General features: G+C 54.1%; 3 non-coding genes across 3 annotated transcripts in view; all 3 read left to right on the top strand.

Annotated features, from left to right (window-relative positions):
• Positions 1-3,993: 3,993 nt before the first annotated feature.
• On the top strand, positions 3,994-5,886 carry LOC126327726 (small subunit ribosomal RNA). Its single transcript, XR_007561413.1, has one exon. It is a non-coding gene; the product is annotated as a small subunit ribosomal RNA (ribosomal RNA).
• Positions 5,887-6,247: 361 nt separating this feature from the next.
• Positions 6,248-6,402, top strand: LOC126327808 (5.8S ribosomal RNA). The gene has a single exon (XR_007561489.1). It is a non-coding gene; the product is annotated as a 5.8S ribosomal RNA (ribosomal RNA).
• Positions 6,403-6,590: 188 nt separating this feature from the next.
• LOC126327766 (large subunit ribosomal RNA) overlaps positions 6,591-7,500 on the top strand; it is a 4,222-nt gene continuing 3,312 nt past the window's right edge. The window contains exon 1 of the ribosomal RNA XR_007561453.1: positions 6,591-7,500. This exon is cut by the window's right edge and continues 3,312 nt beyond it. This is a non-coding gene — a ribosomal RNA (large subunit ribosomal RNA).

Below are 7,500 nucleotides of genomic sequence, written 5' to 3'. Positions count from 1 at the left end.
TCAGCCAGACACTCGAACATGCACCACTCTCGGCCTGCAACGGAGACACACAATACGTAAACATCTGGAATGCGACAATGTCGAGTGCATCCTCTCTGCCACATTGCACCGTCGACACTATGATAACCAGAGCAGTAGGTCCACCTATAAAAGCACAATACCCCACTCCTCCGACAACTACCATTGCTCAGATAAACCAACACCACCAACACACATCCTACACAGACGGGCACCAAATATCACCCCCCGCCCTCGTGTTATACCACATGAAAAATTGCAGAAGTGAGAGAGACACAGACCCGCCAGCCTCTTGCTACAAGCATCGCACCGACGTGACATATCTGACGGTGACTCAGGCATCCGCGTACTGCCACCACTATCCACCCCCCCCCCCCCCACTCTCTCTGCCCCCTTCCCACACAATACCGAATTTAACCAAGATTATCGCTTAACCTAACTGTGGATGTACCAGATTATCGCTTAACCTAACTGTGGCTGTACCAGATTATCGCTTAACCTAACTGTGGCTGTACCAGATTATCGCTTAACCTAACTGTGGCTGTACCAGATTATCGCTTAACCTAACTGTGGCTGTACCAGATTATCGCTTAACCTAACTGTGGCTGTACCAGATTATCGCTTAACCTAACTGTGGCTGTACCAGATTATCGCTTAACCTAACTGTGGCTGTACCAGATTATCGCTTAACCTAACTGTGGCTGTACCAGATTATCGCTTAACCTAACTGTGGCTGTACCAGATTATCGCTTAACCTAACTGTGGCTGTACCAGATTATCGCTTAACCTAACTGTGGCTGTACCAGATTATCGCTTAACCTAACTGTGGCTGTACCAGATTATCGCTTAACCTAACTGTGGCTGTACCAGATTATCGCTTAACCTAACTGTGGATGTACCAGATTATCGCTTAACCTAACTGTGGTTGTACCAGATTATCCCTTAACCTAACTCAATTTGCCCCTTAACCTAACTCAATTTGCCCCTTAACCTAACTCAATTTGCCCCTTAACCTAACTCAATTTGCCCCTTAACCTAACTCAATTTGCCCCTTAACCTAACTCAATTTGCCCCTTAACCTAACTCAATTTGCCCCTTAACCTAACTCAATTTGCCCCTTAACCTAACTCAATTTGCCCCTTAACCTAACTCAATTTGCCCCTTAACCTAACTCAATTTGCCCCTTAACCTAACTCAATTTGCCCCTTAACCTAACTCAATTTGCCCCTTAACCTAACTCAATTTGCCCCTTAACCTAACTCAATTTGCCCCTTAACCTAACTCAAGTTGCCCCTTAACCTAACTCAAGTTGCCCCTTAACCTAACTCAAGTTGCCCCTTAACCTAACTCAAGTTGCCCCTTAACCTAACTCAAGTTGCCCCTTAACCTAACTCAAGTTGCCCCTTAACCTAACTCAAGTTGCCCCTTAACCTAACTCAAGTTGCCCCTTAACCTAACTCAAGTTGCCCCTTAACCTAACTCAAGTTGCCCCTTAACCTAACTCAAGTTGTCCCTTAACCTAACTCAAGTTGTCCCTTAACCTAACTCAAGTTGTCCCTTAACCTAACTCAAGTTGTCCCTTAACCTAACTCAAGTTGTCCCTTAACCTAACTCAAGTTGTCCCTTAACCTAACTCAAGTTGTCCCTTAACCTAACTCAAGTTGTCCCTTAACCTAACTCAAGTTGTCCCTTAACCTAACTCAATTTGCCCCTTAACCTAACTCAAGTTGCCCCTTAACCTAACTCAAGTTGCCCCTTAACCTAACTCAAGTTGCCCCTTAACCTAACTCAAGTTGCCCCTTAACCTAACTCAAGTTGCCCCTTAACCTAACCCACGTTGTCCCTTAACCTAACCCACGTTGTCCCTTAACCTAACCCACGTTGTCCCTTAACCTAACCCACGTTGTCCCTTAACCTAACCCACGTTGTCCCTTAACCTAACCCACGTTGTCCCTTAACCTAACCCACGTTGTCCCTTAACCTAACCCACGTTGTCCCTTAACCTAACCCACGTTGTCCCTTAACCTAACCCACGTTGTCCCTTAACCTAACCCACGTTGTCCCTTAACCTAACCCACGTTGTCCCTTAACCTAACCCACGTTGTCCCTTAACCTAACCCACGTTGTCCCTTAACCTAACCCACGTTGTCCCTTTGCCTAACATAGTTCACTGCTCGGAATCTCTGGTGTCGTTGTTATCCTCATGTAGATGTCTTGCGAGTGTTGCTTACTTTCCACATATTCCCGCTATCCACTGTCAATTGTACTGCAATAGGACTATATCGGCCCCCCCCCCCCTCCCTCTGTCCCTCTCTTTGTGTCTCTGTCCTCTCAAGCTGGTCGGTCTGGCGTTTGAGTGTTAAATGAGCCTCGCAGCTGTTCAGTTGCATTCAGATGTCGACGCCCTCAGTGTACGTCGTGGTATGGTCTGTGTCCATTGTCCGCTGATGTCGTACGCGTAACCCACACGCTGTACCGATCATCGGTCGTTACGTACAGAGTGAAGTAGTGTGATACGTGTGACCGTACGCTGGCTGTGCCCAACGGTGTCGAATCTCAATTTCCATATGTTGTGCTCGATGCTACTTGTCTCGTCTCCCAATAACAGCTAGGTTGCACTGTGGTACGCCGTAGAGGCGTGTGGGAGGAACGTACGAACGCATTGTATGTCACCCTGGGTCGCTGGGTGTGGTGGTGCGGTGAGTCAGGTCAGGTCAGGTCAGGTCAGGTCAGCGTGAGCCGTCTGATGTAGTGACGCGTGTATTCCGACTTTGTCGTATTGCCTCACACAAAGTGCTACCCTGGTGGACCGCGTTCCATATCTGGGACATGCCGCAGATGCCGGTTGACAGTGGATCGCGGAAGGGACATCGCATACGTGCGCGGGCCACCTTCCACGTGTTCTCTTCTGCACATGTCGCAGTGTGTATGTGGTCTGATGTAGCGTGTCGTGACACATGACATCCTGGCATGCAAGAATTGTTGAATTCGCAAATGTAGGTGGACATCTACGTTTACTGCCCAAGATACGCAAATGAACTGGAAATCCGTTGTTGAGCGGTTGTTCACGCTGGAGGTGAATCTGTAATGGCGACGATCGGTACAGCTATTAACCGGTTGTTTCAGCGGTACCCGCCACATCCACACACGTGACTAGGCCCATGTGGGTATGAAGCGATACGCGGCGGTGGCTTGGTGGGACTGTTCCCGGCCGGTGAAGGGGGGCCGCCCGGCGTGTTGGCCGCGCGCTGCGTGGGCGCACGCGCAACAGCCGGCTGGTGGGGGGCGCCGAGTGGCAGGAGCGCCAGCAGACGGGCCCGGCAGGCGGCGCAGCTACGCTGCGGCGCACCCTGCACGCGGCGCCTGGCGGCCAAAGTTGGTTCAGCCGAGCCCGGTGCGAAGCGCGGTGGACATCTGCAGTGTGCTGGTCTGATTGAGGACTGTGTGCGTTGAGGATGCGCCGCCGCCTGGCACTCGGCGCCGCGACGCCGTCTGCTGCTCGGTCGCCCCAGCGGTTCTCGCAGGTGGTTTGTATCGCAGTTGTGCGGACGTGTTGGCGCGTGCGCTGTGCTGGGAGAGTTCGCTTCTGCACCCAAGTGGGGCTTTGCCCTTGTGTGGCGCTGGCGTTGGAGCTGCCGGTCACCATAGGTGGCGCGTGTTGTCTCCCGCCGGCAATGCCACGACAGCACGCTCCCGGGCCTCTGTCGGCAGCGGCAAGCTCAGTTGGGAGCAAGGGTGTTTGCACTAAAACCGTCTACTCGCCTAACTCCGGGTGATTGCGCCTCTCTCGAAACCGACCAAGTACCTAGGACGGCGCTGCGCGCCGCCGGGACCTGAGAGGGTTTCGAGGTGTATCGTGCAGGGGAGCTCGGCCTCCTCCTGTTTGCAGAATAATTGAGCGGACGCTTGCGTGTTCGCGCGGGCCCCCGGGACACACTCCCGGGCGGCCGGCTGCTCAGCTCTAGTTGACGCAGCTCCCTGGTTGATCCTGCCAGTAGTCATATGCTTGTCTCAAAGATTAAGCCATGCATGTCTCAGTACAAGCCGCATTAAGGTGAAACCGCGAATGGCTCATTAAATCAGTTATGGTTCCTTAGATCGTACCCACGTTACTTGGATAACTGTGGTAATTCTAGAGCTAATACATGCAAACAGAGTCCCGACCAGAGATGGAAGGGACGCTTTTATTAGATCAAAACCAATCGGATTGGCTTGTCTGGTCCGTTTGCCTTGGTGACTCTGAATAACTTTGGGCTGATCGCACGGTCCTCGTACCGGCGACGCATCTTTCAAATGTCTGCCTTATCAACTGTCGATGGTAGGTTCTGCGCCTACCATGGTTGTAACGGGTAACGGGGAATCAGGGTTCGATTCCGGAGGGGGAGCCTGAGAAACGGCTACCACATCCAAGGAAGGCAGCAGGCGCGCAAATTACCCACTCCCGGCACGGGGAGGTAGTGACGAAAAATAACGATACGGGACTCATCCGAGGCCCCGTAATCGGAATGAGTACACTTTAAATCCTTTAACGAGTATCTATTGGAGGGCAAGTCTGGTGCCAGCAGCCGCGGTAATTCCAGCTCCAATAGCGTATATTAAAGTTGTTGCGGTTAAAAAGCTCGTAGTTGGATTTGTGTCCCACGCTGTTGGTTCACCGCCCGTCGGTGTTTAACTGGCATGTATCGTGGGACGTCCTGCCGGTGGGGCGAGCCGAAGGGGTGCTTTCGCGTCCCGAGGCGGACCCCGTTTAAATCCTACCAGGGTGCTCTTTGTTGAGTGTCTCGGTGGGCCGGCACGTTTACTTTGAACAAATTAGAGTGCTTAAAGCAGGCAAGCCCGCCTGAATACTGTGTGCATGGAATAATGGAATAGGACCTCGGTTCTATTTTGTTGGTTTTCGGAACCCGAGGTAATGATTAATAGGGACAGGCGGGGGCATTCGTATTGCGACGTTAGAGGTGAAATTCTTGGATCGTCGCAAGACGAACAGAAGCGAAAGCATTTGCCAAGTATGTTTTCATTAATCAAGAACGAAAGTTAGAGGTTCGAAGGCGATCAGATACCGCCCTAGTTCTAACCATAAACGATGCCAGCCAGCGATCCGCCGCAGTTCCTCCGATGACTCGGCGGGCAGCCTCCGGGAAACCAAAGCTTTTGGGTTCCGGGGGAAGTATGGTTGCAAAGCTGAAACTTAAAGGAATTGACGGAAGGGCACCACCAGGAGTGGAGCCTGCGGCTTAATTTGACTCAACACGGGAAACCTCACCAGGCCCGGACACCGGAAGGATTGACAGATTGATAGCTCTTTCTTGATTCGGTGGGTGGTGGTGCATGGCCGTTCTTAGTTGGTGGAGCGATTTGTCTGGTTAATTCCGATAACGAACGAGACTCTAGCCTGCTAACTAGTCGCGTGACATCCTTCGTGCTGTCAGCGATTACTTTTCTTCTTAGAGGGACAGGCGGCTTCTAGCCGCACGAGATTGAGCAATAACAGGTCTGTGATGCCCTTAGATGTTCTGGGCCGCACGCGCGCTACACTGAAGGAATCAGCGTGTCTTCCTAGGCCGAAAGGTCGGGGTAACCCGCTGAACCTCCTTCGTGCTAGGGATTGGGGCTTGCAATTGTTCCCCATGAACGAGGAATTCCCAGTAAGCGCGAGTCATAAGCTCGCGTTGATTACGTCCCTGCCCTTTGTACACACCGCCCGTCGCTACTACCGATTGAATGATTTAGTGAGGTCTTCGGACTGGTACGCGGCATCGACTCTGTCGTTGCCGATGCTACCGGAAAGATGACCAAACTTGATCATTTAGAGGAAGTAAAAGTCGTAACAAGGTTTCCGTAGGTGAACCTGCGGAAGGATCATTACCGACTAGACTGCATGTCTTTCGATGTGCGTGTCGTGTCGCGCAACACGCTACCTGTACGGCAGTGGCCGTGCGCCGCGTGCGGAACCACGCGTGCCTCTCAAAACTAGCGGAAGTGTTGTTGTTGTGTGGTACGAGCGCTGAAGCTCTGGAGCGGCTGGCCTGCGGTACCTGGCGCCTGGCGCCGGTTTTGAATGACGTTCGCCCGAGTGCCTGTCCGCTCCGGTGTGGAGCCGTACGACGCCCATCGGCTGTGAGGCCGTTGGACACAAAAAAATAGTGGAACAGGGGCCGTCAGACGCCTCAGTCCCGCAAATGCTACTGTCTTGAAAGAGACAGTGGGAGACTGAAAAGGAAAAGATCACCCAGGACGGTGGATCACTCGGCTCGTGGGTCGATGAAGAACGCAGCAAATTGCGCGTCGACATGTGAACTGCAGGACACATGAACATCGACGTTTCGAATGCACATTGCGGTCCATGGATTCCGTTCCCGGGCCACGTCTGGCTGAGGGTCGGCTACGTATACTGAAGCGCGCGGCGTTTGTCCCGCTTCGGAGACGTGGGAGTGTCGTGGTCGCCTGTGTGGCCGGCCGCGTCTCCTTAAACGTGCGATGCGCGCCCGTCGCCTGGCGGTTCGCATACCGGTACTTTCTCGGTAGCGTGCACAGCCGGCTGGCGGTGTGGCGTGCGACACCTCGTACAACGACCTCAGAGCAGGCGAGACTACCCGCTGAATTTAAGCATATTACTAAGCGGAGGAAAAGAAACTAACAAGGATTCCCCCAGTAGCGGCGAGCGAACAGGGAAGAGTCCAGCACCGAACCCCGCAGGCTGCCGCCTGTCGTGGCATGTGGTGTTTGGGAGGGTCCACTACCCCGACGCCTCGCGCCGAGCCCAAGTCCAACTTGAATGAGGCCACGGCCCGTAGAGGGTGCCAGGCCCGTAGCGGCCGGTGCGAGCGTCGGCGGGACCTCTCCTTCGAGTCGGGTTGCTTGAGAGTGCAGCTCCAAGTGGGTGGTAAACTCCATCTGAGACTAAATATGACCACGAGACCGATAGCGAACAAGTACCGTGAGGGAAAGTTGAAAAGAACTTTGAAGAGAGAGTTCAAAAGTACGTGAAACCGTTCTGGGGTAAACGTGAGAAGTCCGAAAGGTCGAACGGGTGAGATTCACGCCCATCCGGCCACTGGCCCCCGCCCTCGGCAGATGGGGCCGGCCGCCCGCGCGGAGCAATCCGCGGCGGGGTCGTGTCCGGTTGCCTTTCCACTCGCCGCGGGGTGGGGCCGTTCCGGTGTGCGGTGGGCCGCACTTCTCCCCTAGTAGGACGTCGCGACCCGCTGGGTGCCGGCCTACGGCCCGGGTGCGCAGCCTGTCCTTCCGCGGGCCTCGGTTCGCGTCTGTTGGGCAGAGCCCCGGTGTCCTGGCTGGCTGCTCGGCGGTATATCTGGAGGAGTCGATTCGCCCCTTTGGGCGCTCGGGCTCCCGGCAAGCGCGCGCGGTTCTTCCCGGATGACGGACCTACCTGGCCCGGCCCCGGACCCGCGCCGCTGTTGGCTCGGGATGCTCTCGGGCGGAATAATCGCTCCCGTCAGCGGCGCTTCAGCTTTGGAC

Source organism: Schistocerca gregaria, unplaced genomic scaffold (assembly GCF_023897955.1).
Source record: "Schistocerca gregaria isolate iqSchGreg1 unplaced genomic scaffold, iqSchGreg1.2 ptg001059l, whole genome shotgun sequence".
Classification (NCBI taxonomy): domain Eukaryota; kingdom Metazoa; phylum Arthropoda; class Insecta; order Orthoptera; family Acrididae; genus Schistocerca; species Schistocerca gregaria.
The sequence above is the reverse complement of the archived record's forward strand: the minus strand, read 5'-3'. Positions and strand labels throughout refer to the sequence as shown.